General features: G+C 37.8%; 1 protein-coding gene across 4 annotated transcripts in view; it reads right to left on the bottom strand.

Annotated features, from left to right (window-relative positions):
* The window catches only part of cdh23 (cadherin-related 23), a 1336251-nt gene that overhangs the window by 1054291 nt on the left and 267851 nt on the right, over positions 1–14109 (bottom strand). The gene's annotated exons all lie outside the window — the stretch shown is intronic.

The following is a 14109-nucleotide window of genomic DNA, read 5'->3' as shown; positions in this document are numbered from 1 at the left end:
ATTTGGCACCAACAATATAATTCCATGCAGCCAACATGCCTTGTGTCAACTGTCCAGTCTGGTGGTGGTGGGTGTAACTATGTGAGGAATGTTTTCTTGGCACAGTTTGGGCCTGTTAATACCTATCAATCATCATTTGAATGCCATGGACTATTTGAGTACTGTACTGTTGCTGACCATGTGCCAACATTTACCTATCTTCTAATGAGTACTTCCAGCATAACAATGCACTATGCCACAAGGCAAAAGTCTTTTGAAACTGGTTTCATTAACATGACAGTGAGTTTAGTGTTCTTAAGGAATGGGAGATTTGTAGAGTGAATGTGCAGCTGATGAAACTGTAGAAATTGCGTGATGCAATTACTGTATGTCTAAATGAACAAAAAACTCAAAGGAATGTTTCCAGCATCATGTAGGATCCAAGCCACAATGAACTCGTTCTGTGTTGAGTGCAAAAGGAGGCCCTACCAGGTATAAGTACTGTATAGCGTTTCTAATCATTTGTGGCCGATCTATCTGGCACACACATGCACACCTACACTCATAGATATTTTACAGTCATTAATTAACCAAATCTTCATGTCTTTGATATGCAGGAGGGAAACCTATGCAGACAAACAAAAAAAGCTATTTAAAATTTAAACAGACAATGATCAAGTATGGGTTTTGAACCTCAAACACTGGAGCTATGTGGTAGCACCATTAATTCCTACTGCACCATCATGCTTCCTTTGGTATCCATCCATCCATTATCCAATCTGCTACATCCCAACTACAGGGTCACAGGGGTCTGCTGGAGTCAATCCCAGCCAACACAGGGCACAAGGCAGGAAACAAATCCCCGACAGGGCGCCAGCCCACCGCAGCTTCCTTTGGTAACTTAGAGATATAACATACCTAAGGTAATTGACTCCTGCAAATATTGCTGCCAAACCAAAGTTGTGCCACTTATGTAGAAAGTCAAACTTACATTTGAAAACATTAAACTTGTAAGTTCCTTAATACAATGCACTGCATTTATAGAAAGCAAAATCACTTGAAAAGTTTTTGCAGCAAGGGGTGAAATTGGATTCCAAATTAAGTGAGTTATTGTGATGCATGTCAAAGTTCCATGATATTGTAGAATGGGGACCAATTCTCAGCCCATTATTATTCTCCACTTCATGCTCCCATTAGGCCAGACTATTTAGAAAATAAAGGTGAACTGCCATGGCTATGCAGATCATTGGCAGATTTACCTACCAATAGTACCTTATTACTCTGAAGCTCTAAACACCCTGATCCAATGTCTGCCAGGGTTACAGAGTAGACGAGTGTTAATTTTTTCAAACTAAATAAGGGAAAATTGGAAAATTAAGCTACTGGCAGAAATAAAGTTGATCATCTGATTCTCCAAATCAAGCTAGAAGGCACACAATTTAGGCATTATTGTGGATTGACAATATGCCTAAACTTTAAATCACACATCAACTATATTACTAAGATGCATTCTTTCATTTATGAAACACTGTCTCAGTTAGACAGCTTATAAGATACTGAAAAATTGATACATGCATTTATTTTAGCCGACTAGATTCCTATAAAGTAGTCTTAACAGGACTACCTAAGAAAGATATATCATATATATTCACATATAAGTCGGTCTTGAAACCTAATAAATCAATCATAAAATCAGACCCAGACTTATACGCCCGTTCAAAAATGTAACACTTAATTTTTTTTTTACATCTTGCCTCCTCCAATCTCGCATCAGTTTCTCAAACACATCGAATTTTGTTGCAGCAGTGCAGTTAACAATTTCTTTCGCTACTTCAACGATGTTTAATTTAAAACCAGTTTCATATTTTCTACTGATCGAACGCACCATCGTAGATAAGGGATGCTCTTATGATAATGGTGTATGAGGGTGTGAGATATAAAAAACACAAATCAGTGCAAACGTTGCTTCGGAATAGTTCGGGTATTACCATGTGGTCACATACAGTCATATGAAAAAGTTTGGGAACCACTCTGAGCCTGTATAATAATTTACTTTCAACAAAAAACATAACAGTGGTATGTCTTTCATTTCCTAGGAACATCTGAGTACTGAGGTGTTTTCCGAACAAAGATGTTTAGTGAAGCAGTATTTAGTTGTATGAAATTAAATCAAATGTGAAAAGCTGGCTGTGCAAAAATTTGGGTACCCTTGTAATTTAGCTGATTTGAATGCAGGTAACTGCTCAATACTGATTACTTGCAACACTAAATTGGTTGGATTAGCTCATTAAGCCTTGAACTTCATAGACAGGTGTGTCCAATCAGGAGAAAAGGTATTTAAGGTGATCAATTGCAAGTTGTGCTTCCCTTTGATTCTCCTCTGAAGAGTGACAGCATGGGATCCTCAAAGTAACTCCCAAAAGATCTGAAACAAAGATTGTTCAGTATCATGGTTTAGGGGAAGGCTACAAAAAGCTATCTCAGAGGTTTAAACGGTCAGTTTCAACTGTAAGGAATGTACTCAGGAAATGGAAGGCCACAGGCAGAGTTGCTGTTAAACCCAGGTCTGGCAGGCCAAGAAAAATACAGGAGTGGCATATGCACAGGATTGTGAGAATGGTTACAGACAACCCACAGATCACCTCCAAAGACCAGCAAGAACATCTTGCTGCATACTGTGTATCTGTACATCGTTCTACAATTCAGCGCAATTTGCACAAAGAATATCTGTATGGCAGGGTGATGAGAAAGAAGCCCTTTCTGCACTCACGGCACAAACAAGCTAGATTCATTTTGGAACAAAGTGCTTTGGACTGATGAGACAAAAATTTAGTTATTTGGTCATAACAAAAAGTGCTTTGCATGGCGGAAGAAGACCGCATTCCAAGAAAAACACCTGCTACCTACTGTCAAATTTGGTGGAGGTTCCATCATGCCGTGGGTCTATGTGGCTAGTTCAGGGACTTGTTAAAGTCGAGGGTTGGATGAATTCAACCCAGTATCAACAAATTCTTCAGGATAATGTTCAAGCATCAGTCACAAAGTTGAAGTTATGCAGGGGTTGGATATTCCAACAAGACAATGACCCAAAACACAGTTCGAAACCTTCAAAGGCATTCATGCAGAGGAAGAAGTACAATGTTCTGGAATGGCCATCACAGTCCCCTGACTTGAATATCATCGAAAATCTATGGGATGATTTGAAGTAGCCTTCAAATTTAACTGAACTGGAGAGATTTTGTATGGAAGAATGGTCAAAAATACCTCCATCCAGAATCCAGACACTCATCAAAGGCTATAGGAGGCGTCTAGAGGCTGTTATATTTGCAAAAGGAGGCTCAACTAAGTATTGATGTAATATCTCTGTTGGGGTGCCCACATTTATGCACCTGTCTAATTTTGTTATGATGCATATTGCATATTTTCTGTTAATCCAATAAACTTAATGTCACTGCTGAAATACTACTGTTTCCATAAGGCATGTCATATATTAAAAGGAAGTTTCTACTTTGAAAGCTCAGCCAATGACAAACAAAAATCCAAAGAATTAAGAGGGGCACAATATAGAAAAAAATGCAGTGTGTTCCGGTGTTACTCTCACAGGTGGGCGTTAGCGTATCATAATCTCTTGGACCAATAGTGTGAGTTTTCTGCATTTGACTTATACAACCAACATTATAAAATACCAGAAATTATACAGTAAAATCAAGTCCCGACTTATTCGCAGGAGAACGTATCCGCGAGTATATATGGTAAATTGGCTGCAGCTAGTTTAAAATTCAGAATCAAGAAACTTAACAAAAAAAAAAAAGAAAATATAAACACACTTCACTGCACTTAGCATCATTACATTGATTGCTTGTGTCCTTTAAACTAATTTTAAAACACTTCTAAATGTACATAGGGCTCTGAAAAAATCGTGCTCCTTACATTTGGGAGTGCCTGTCTACATACAGTCCCAATAATTATCTTCAATCCTCAACCACTGCATTGCTTATTAATTCAGGAGCCATGCATAACAGAACCAGTGAGGCGGTGATTTTGCAATAAAAATCTGGAATACCTTACCAAAAGATATACACTCAGCTAATACCATGAAAATTTAGAAACACTTCTGAAAACCCATTTCTTTAGTATGGTTTTCTCATAATTCCCTTTGTTGCAATGGATGTCGTGGATCTTAGCAGGCACTGCAACATCACATACTGAGAAGAACTGCACCAGTCACTAACCTCTATTTTTCTGTTTTCTTCTCTGCATTGACATACTGCACCACTGCTACCTGGTCAAAGTACTCAATAGCTAACTTTGGTGTGAGAAGGAAGATGGACCCTCTAACAACTATAACGACCAACTGTATCTAATCTTCTAGGACAGGGCATTATAACAATAACCAATTACTTTATCACAAGTATGTTTTATGGAACACCCAGTTGAGCCCGAATGGTCTTTTGGATATGGAAGCTGAGATTTGTATTTTTTCCAGCATCCCATCGGCTGGAGTTTTTGTTTTCTTCTTCTCCTTGGCCATACAAAAAGAGTATTTAACTCTGTTTTTTACTCTTATAGCCGAACTGTGTGCAGCCAACAGCTATTTAAGTCATGCTTCCTTTTCATTACTTATTTGTTTATTATTTTACTTTTTGCATTTTCTTTATAATTGTGATTATTTCTTTTACCTCTCATACACTTTTTATGTGAAAATGTACTGCATAGATAAAAAATTTTGTTGTAGATGGAAAAGGCATCATATATGAAGGACTGTGTCATTAAAACACAAAAATAGTTAAAATCCTCCATAATAATATTAATCTTATTATCTGTTAAGGGCGGAACAGCGGTTAGTACTAATGCCTCATTGGATGTTTCTCTTGGTATCATAGTTTTTGTCTCCACAGTAAGTAGGTTAGGCTCTCTGGTTAACTCTGATTTGTCCTAAACATGTATGCCTAAGAGTGCTCGGATATGCCCTGAATTGTCCTGGTGTGAGTGTGGATGTGTACTCGTCCCTCATGTCTGATTCTGCTAAGAGCCTAAACTTGGATTAATCGGGTGTGGGAAATAGTATCCTTTTACTGACTATCAAAAGGTGTGGAAAAGGGAAAAAAAATCAGTAGTTGGCTTCTCTTTGACACCCTGAAAATGAAAAAGCTTTAAAATGATCTCTACAATAGGCATTGGAATATAAACCACAGACCTCAAGGTTCAATCCTCAGTGTAAGATCTCATCTGCTAGCTGTCCCAATTATTAAAAAAAAAGAAACATTTATGTAAACAATTGTAACTTTGTAATGTATAAAACACACTGTGAAAGTGTCAGCTAAATATGTAAATGTAACAGAGGTGTCCCCAATGTAACAGAGGTGTCCCCTAAGCCCATCTGACATACTGCAGAGTACGCTAAAAGCAGTTTTAATGTCTGGCTCCTGGCTCCAATCCTGTAGGACTCTTCACATCCAACGTTTTTTACTGACTTTTGATATTCCTTCATTAGTCTGAATTGCCGTTAGACGATGGCTTCACAATGCATTAATTACCACTGGTAATATTAAGTCTCAAAGGCAGTGAGTGTAATGTAAAGCTAGGAACACTGCACCTCTGATTATTAATGCTGACATGTAGGCAGCATTTTAAATTTCAGAAGCTTCCCATTCAGAATAGCAGGAAAAAATGCACAACGTCAAAATTGTTGGACTTTTTTGTTAATATGATATTAATTTACAGGCGATTTCTGTCGAACAAGATGGTCAGCATTTATGTTGGAATTGCAGTAGAAATCTCTTTGCCTCAAGTCCTTTACTTCAGCTGTAAGACAATTGGCCACTTGTGATTTGTAGATTCTGTTTTTACCTGATTTAATAAAAGATTTAATTTCCTTTCACTGTGAAATTATTCAAACTACATTCACTTATATTAGCTCTGTGACAGCAATAAAAGTGAGTGTGAAAGACATGGAAGAGAAGAATATAACATTGAGAAGTCTAAAAAGTACACCAACTTGGAAATTTTAATTATTAGGGGTGCAGTGAGAAGTCTAAAAAGTACACCAACTTGGAAATTTTAATTATTAGGGGTGCAGTGAGAAGTCTAAAAAGTACACCAACTTGGAAATTTGAATTATTAGGGGTGCAGTGAGAAGTCTAAAAAGTACACCAACTTGGAAATATTAATTATTAGGGGTGCAACGGGGAGGGGTGCCTAATTTGAAAAAGGTTTTCCTAATACAACAGTACCATCAGGATGAAAGAGGGCATGAAAGATTCCCTAAAAAACAGGAAAGTCTCAATTGCCAATGTGGGAGTGCAGGGGCCATAAGGGGATGGTATGTATGTCCTGCATGTGTGGTGTGGATGTAGAGTAGGCAGAAGCACCAACAACAGTGTGTGACAAATTTGTGCTGACTAATTAGTTAGGCCAAATATTACCTAGGAAAAGGTGCTGTCAGCCACTGGACTTCTTTTGACACCAGATCGAGTCAAATCCATTCAGGGACATAGGAGACTGCTTAGGTTGCCGCCATGTGAGGGGTGCCATTTATGAAAGTTATGAGGTGCACGCTTTGGACACCAAGGCTGTCAAACTCTGATGATACTGAGTGGCAGCTGTTTATGAAAGTAAAAGTGCGTACGATTCGTATACCATGGGGTGTGTGCACTTCTTAAAGCCAGTTGTATATACACAAAGGGGCGCTGTTTTGTGCAATTGAAGGGGAACATGTTCTGGACACTAAAGGGGACTCCCACAACCCCAAAACCTACTATGGACAATGAAGGGCGATGTCCGACCACCCCACCTATTGTTCTTTCTGCTTGATACAATATTGAACACGTCTTTATTTTGCTTGCTGGTCTCATCCAGAGTGGCTGAAGGTGGACCCTAGTTAACAGGTTTACCTCTACAGTCTGCCTATAAATTCGAATGTACTGTATTTCCTTGGCCTCGTGACCACACCTTTTACATAGTTTACACATTCTCAAGGTCTCTTGCTCGTGTTTTTTTGAATCTGAATTTCATTTTACCTTGTTATTTTTAAGAGATCTGCTTTGTTCTCTATTTTTTGCATACGGGTTAAAGTGAGGGAAGCATGTTGGCAGTACAGATAGTATAATTGTCAACATTAATGTCAATTTATTTATAGAGCACATTTAAAACAACATCATTAATGCTATAGCCAAAGTGCTTTACATTAAAACATAGTAATTGTCATACTTCACCTTTCAGAGTATGAACACTGATTCAACTGTCATGTATACCAAGTTTTTATGTTCTCCATATTTTCCAAGGTTTTATAGCTGGGGATTTGGTTAGTAGGGTGAACTGATCTTAAACGAATTATCATCCCATCCAGATCTGGCTACATCTTAGGCCCATTGCTGGCAGGGTAGGCTTAAATCTCCTATCAGTTTGAACAGGCCTCATATTTTGAGTATTTTGCTTGTGTTTTACTGTACAAATTAAATAAAACGGGAAAGGAGCTCATTTATTAGTGTTTATGAGCATCTGTGTAATTATTCACTTGAGATTCTGGAGACTCAAAGGCAAAGGTCAGAGAATAGTTGTGTGTGATTCCTGGAAATTGATGCATGCATCTCAGTTACACTTAGCCCTCATTGGCCACAGTTTGCCATCATTTGTTTTGTTGTGCTCCTGGGTTTTTCTTAGCCAGTGTCAATTAGCCTTACCATCTCTAAGAGTTTGCATGGTTTTCTTCCAAATTCGTGATCTGAAGCATTAGTGTGCAGTCGAGTCAGGAACAGCTTTTGATCTGCTAACAAGCTATGCTTGTTTTAGGGATTATAAATGAAGTAATTATCTGTAACACTCATTAGCTGCAAGTCCTAATTAGCAAAAATGAATATTGCTTATGATAAAGATGTTGGCACAGGCAAATTGACAATTGACCTTCTCAGGCATCCTGTACAGCAACAAAAATATTACAGAAAAAAAAGACACACATGAGCATTCATGAGCAGCACGATCAAAGCATAAGCACGGAAGCACACAACTTCATGGTCTCCCATTTGTCTTCATATTTTGCTGCTGCCAGGTATGTCCCAGTGGAGGAGGAAATAAGTAAATTGTGTGATTATGGCAATTAATAAGTATAAATATTTAAATGAGGTACAATAAATGCAGTAGTAACAGGAAAGATAGGTTTATTTACAAAATGAAGGCAACATGTTGTAGTGGCTAAGACTCTGGACTTCAAAACCAAAAGCTGCCAGTTCAATTCCTGCTTCTGCTTCACCATGGGACCAAGAGTAAGTCAACTTTACAGTTCTAATGCACTTTGAACTTGAAAGCTACCTTGATAAAGGTGTCAGCCAAATGCTAAATAATATTTATAGATGTATTTTTAATTTTCTGTACCCTATTTGGTTAGCCAATATTTACCTGTATGAATCATTTGCTTTCAATTGTGCTCTTTAATTTTACACACAGATCAAACACTTCACTTTTGATTCATCTTTCCCGGTGAAGATCAACATGTCAAGTTGGAGAGACTGGGCATTCTTATCATCAGCAGCAGTCTCAGCTCTTTCTGGGGACCTCCCAGACACCTCTAGGCTAATTGAGAGTTATAATTCTTCCAAAGATTAACTCCAGTTTAGAGTTCCCCTTCCTTTTGCATCCTTATGAATTCTAAAGCACTTACTTTGACCCTCACCACATATGTTGGCACAGCAGTCACACTCTTAACATCTTTTCCCCGTTGCCTTCTTGAATGTGAATTTTATTATGAGTTATGAGTGTCTGCTATTCTGCCTTTTTAAAGATGTCTGACTGGTTCTCAGTTTTTAAGATTGCCCAGGATATGTGTGAGGGAGTGAGTACTCAAGTTGAAAGCAGTGTTGAGATAGCAGACTAGATCCCAGTTAGAGTAGGCCTGATTCAAGGATCTTCTTTAAGTTGTTAACTCTTTTATCTGATTATGTTTGTGCAGAGTTGGGGAATAAAAGACCAGTTTTTGGGATGCATGGTTTTTGCTAATGACATTGTGTTGTGTAGCAGCATTAGCGAGTCAGTGGAGAGGAATTTGTAAGATTGGAGAAGGGACTGGGAAGGCAGAGGTTTAAAGATAAATAGGAAGAAGACCGAATATATGAAATTTAATGATAATCAGAATTCACAATTTAGACCGTACAGAGAGCTATCGAAAAGAGTGGATACATTTAAATATTAAGGAAAAATGGTAGCCCAAGATGGAAAACTAAATGCAAGGATAACCCATAGAATGCAGTGTGGATGGAACAACTGGAAGAAGGTATCAGGAGTATTGTGTGATTGAAGAATTAAGGTGAAGGTTAAAGGTAAGGTTTTATAAGCCAGTGGAAAGACCAGCAATGATGTATGGAGCTCAGACGTGGACAATAAAGGAAGCACAGGAGAAAAAGTTAGGTATGGCAGAAATAAGAATTTTGAGATGGATGTATGGCGTTACAAGAAAGGACAGAACAATAAGTGAGACAATCAGAGGTATAACAAAAGATGGAATAGGTATGAACATGTAATGAGGAGAGTCAATGAATATGTGGGCAAAAGAGTGATGACTTTAAAAATGGCAATGATGCCAAATAATACAAGAATCCAAAAAAAAACAGTTTAATGATGAAATTCTACACATTGCAAAAACTCTGACTAGCAAAAAGAAAGGTCAAATTCAGATCCAAGGAAGTGCTTAGTATTATCACCTCTACAAATATGGCTTTGTATATTTTCACAAGAGGTGCTTGATTACTCTTCAGAATGGATGTAATTCCATGCCCTGCTATTTCCCATGAAAATAGCGAGAAACAGAACATACAGTCATTTAAAGATGTATGTACACTTTGATTCAAATTGATTTGATATACTTTGTTAATCCCCGAGGGGAAGTTGTATTTTTGCATGAACTTTTGGGGGTCAGAGTTTTGGGTCAGTCATTGTACAGAGCCCCTGAAGCAATTTTCAGGTTAAAGGCCTTGCTCAATGGCGTAGGATCCCTACTGGCAGTAGCGGGATTTGAACCAGCAACCTTTCCTATGTCATAACATAACTAAGTCTTCATGAGATACTACATTTACACAGATCTAGCCTCACGGCACAAAGATTATTTACCTCGTTTCATTTTTTTTATTATTTATTTAAGAAAAAGTAAGCTAACTTGCAGAAGCCATGTGTAAAAAAGTATGTACACCTTTACAGCTTTCAAATCTGTTTAGAAGGTAATTAATAATAATTTGGTGCAATTCATTATTTGATGATTGGGCAGAGCTGCCACCTCTTTACAGAACAAAACCTCGTAATCTATCAAAAACTATTTTTCCTTTTATTGTTAATTTATGAAAGTATTTGTGACTTTTTACTTTTTTATTTTTGGCCCTCCTCACTTATTCTTCAATTTTGATTAATTTAGTTAATTATTTTTATATTTATTTACTGTACTGTTAAGTGTTTTTACTTATCAGTTCATCCAACCTTTTCTGATATTAAATGTTTGCAAAAGTTCTTCTATGTAACATTTTATGGTTTAAGCAATTTTCAAGAAAAGAGCATATTGTTGTTAGTTTTATTTCTTTTATATTCCTAGTTGGTAGAGCATAAAGCACAACTACTTTGCATGGAAATCACACTGGGGGTTATTCACCTGGTTGAATAATAATAATATGGTAAAATCAGAAATCACAGGCAAGAAAGCAAGATTGCAACCTGTAATTCCTAACAAAAACTGTGATGTTTTCTTTTTGTAAAGAGTCATTTTTTCTTTTATTATGTTCAGAGAAATAGTTAATGCAAACCTTTGCTACCTTAAGTAATGTGATATTTGTCACATCCTAATGAATGAACAAAAGCACTACAGTGACTGAAATAACATCTAGAGATAAAAAAGGAAGATGCATTACAACTGACACCATCAACATAACAATAAAATGATTATCTCTCTCTCTATATATATATAAAATTCAACGTCTGTCTGTCTGTATGTCTGTGCACTTTTCACGAGAGAACTACTTAACGGATTTAGATCAGGTTTTTTGCTATAATTTGCTTTAACATTCCGGTTGATTTTGCGACTCTCATTACGATATGTATCATAGTTCGCTTGTGGTACTGATTTATCTGTGCGAATCCAAGAGACATACAACGGGCCGAGGGGAGGGGAGCGGGGCACTCACATGCCAGCCTTGGGGGGTGTCAATACTTCCGCTTAGCTAGCGAATGAGAGAACTACTTAATGGATTTAGATCAGGTTTTATTCTATAATTTGCTTGAACATTCCATTTTGCAAATTCTCTCATTGCGTTAAAAATCATAGTTTGCCTGCAAGAGCGATATATTCACGCCAATCCGAGACAGACGCTGTGGGCCGAGGGGAGGAGGAAGCGTGACATCAGGAGTCGGCAGCCTCCTCACTGTCCTGTTTCACTACTATGTGGGTAGAGCCACGGAGGACATCTAGTAAATAATAAATGGAAAATACATTCTAAAAAAGAGAATGTTCATAAAATATTCCAGAACCTCAAAAGTGTCTAAATTGACAAGTGACCATGACAGTAAGCAATTGGGTGAGCCAACCCACTAGGTAGACATAGCGTTCAAGTCCTGTGTCTGTATATTCAGGTGCAGGGCAGTAGCAAGGTTTTTCACTTTGTTCTGTTTAGTTTTGTACTTTATGTGCTCATTTGTTTCTTTAATATGTTTTAAAATATGGTGCCATTTTCAGCCTCCCATTCTGGGTGTGTAAAGCAGATGCTGAGGCCTTCCTCTGTCAACAGATACATACAGTATGCATTATCACAGTTCACTTTGCGTCTTCATGAGAACCGAGGCAGGACTACAGGCAGAAGCTGACAGACTCCAGATGCTTCAGTGTGTATTCTCAGTTTTTTAATTGAAGAGCAGAACTGTCTAAAGGACAAGGATGAGAAGTAAACTGTATGTTCTAGTGAGTCAGGCAGGCCTACCGACGTCAAGATCCAACAGTGAGAACTATCCCATTCAGTCACGTGACCAAGAGACTCTATAAAGACGGGGCCAGAAAGAAGGAAATCACTTCACCGCTGGTTTGGCAAAAAGAAGGAACTGCACCAGCAATTAGACAAAGATGAATATTTGAGCCTAAAGGGTCCTACTCTAGTAAAAGGGCAAAGGTTTAAAAGAGAGACCTGTTTAAACTAAAAAGAACAGCAAAGACTGAAGTGGTATTTTTTAATTTTTTTCTTTTGACATAAATAAAAAAACAGCTTTGCTAACTGGTACAGATTCTAGGACCATGATAACCTAAAAGAGGCAAATTTGCTTTATTCGTGTTAACTATTGAATTCTTCTTCTGAATATTAAAGTTATTCTGGCAGATAAGGGGTGGAAATGTATAAGGAAATCTATTTTTTGTTTGCTTCACTTTCAAAGGATATGTGTGTGTGTGTATATCTGTGTGTACAGTGAGTACAAATACTGTATATATAAATTGTGGTGAGAGGTGGAAGCTACAAAGTCTTAGGTCAACCTAGCAAATAAAACCTACTACATAATGCAGAGCAAATCACTCAATGTGCCACTACTGCCATTTTATAAATAAGAACATCCGTAAGATAGATAGATAGATACTTTATTAATCCCAAGGGGGAATTCACATAAAAAGTAGGTTCTGACATTTTTCACCAGTGCAGCCAGTTCGTCGATCTTATTTGAGATTGAGTTCACATTTCCCAGAATCAGAGAAGGCTTAAAACGCCACTTTCTCGCAAGCCGCTTCATTTTTAGCTTAGTGCTGGCTCTGCTGCCACGATACCGTCTTCTTACCTCATCGGGTAAATAGGGAGCCACACTGGCATTTGTTCTCAGCGCTCGAAGTTGAGTACTTAAATAGACAAGTCTTGGCGTGTAAAAATCCATGCCCACGTTGTAAAAGTAAGTGTGTCCAGGGAACGAATCCACATAAAATAAAGTGATAGGAGTGATCAATAAAAAAGAGAAAAATAAAAGTAGAAAAATAAAGTCGTACACGGAGCTGCTGAAAAGGCTGCCACTCTCGGCGGCGCCTGAGTCATGAATGAATGACTTAAGGCCACTTGAGAGAGTGATCGCAATAGAAAGTAGGTAATAACACCAACTCAAATACACTTTTTATAATGTTCATACATTTTTTCACCTAATGTAATGAGAGCTAAAAAACAAAACTATGTGGTACTGTGATATGTTTTGTATATTTAGCATTCACATATCTACATACAGTTTCTAACTAATGAAAGCAGAAAAATCTTTTTAGGCATTCGTGACAAACTAAGGGCTATAAATGAAGGTTAGTGATTGGAACAACTGTAACAATCTGACAGAAGCAGACAGAATGTTCGTAGAGAGCCTAATCCATATATGGCATTAGTGAGTAGAACCTGCAAATAGCTCACTGAATGAGGGTAAATAAAAAAGTAAAGACAATTTGAAAATCATGTGGTAAACACAACGGATAGAAGCTAACTCAATACAACAAGTTTGTGATGGCTTATAGGTAGTTTGAAAACACACAGTGCTCTGCCATTAGTCTAATTTAAGCCAAAGTCAAATGAACAAGGAGGCTCAACTACGGGATTCCACCATTGTTGAACAACGTGACGTAGTGAGATTTCTTTGGGCAGAGGAGGCAAAACCTACTGAACTTCACTAAAGGACGTAGCCTTGTGCAGATCAGTAAGTTGTTTGGATACCTATCTTGTGCAAACTTTACGATAACCCAAGTCGCCATGCACTATGACATGTGCAGATCCATAGCTGATATCTAAATATGCAGCAATAGTAGACAGCGTAATCCGTCAGACTTCACTGGTGAAGACTCTCAGCATGTCAATGTTGGCTCATGATCGAACAGATCATTTGTCGGTTACACTTGTTCTTCCCATTTTAAAACTTTCCACACATTCATAAACGTTTTGTTGAGTCATGCTTTTTTCACTTTCGTGCTAAGTGAGTGAGCAGGTTTTCCTCACTCTGCCTGAAGACATTTCACAATGGTGCTTTGTTCAACAATGGGACACAGCGGAGTGTCCATGTTCATTTGACCTTAGCTTCAACTAGACCAACAGTAGAGTGCTGTGCTTTGCATGTTTAAACTACCCATATAACCCATCATGAACATGTTGTATTGTGTCAGAT

This window comes from Erpetoichthys calabaricus, chromosome 2 (genome assembly GCF_900747795.2).
Source record: "Erpetoichthys calabaricus chromosome 2, fErpCal1.3, whole genome shotgun sequence".
Taxonomy (NCBI): domain Eukaryota; kingdom Metazoa; phylum Chordata; class Cladistia; order Polypteriformes; family Polypteridae; genus Erpetoichthys; species Erpetoichthys calabaricus.
The sequence above is the reverse complement of the archived record's forward strand: the minus strand, read 5'-3'. Positions and strand labels throughout refer to the sequence as shown.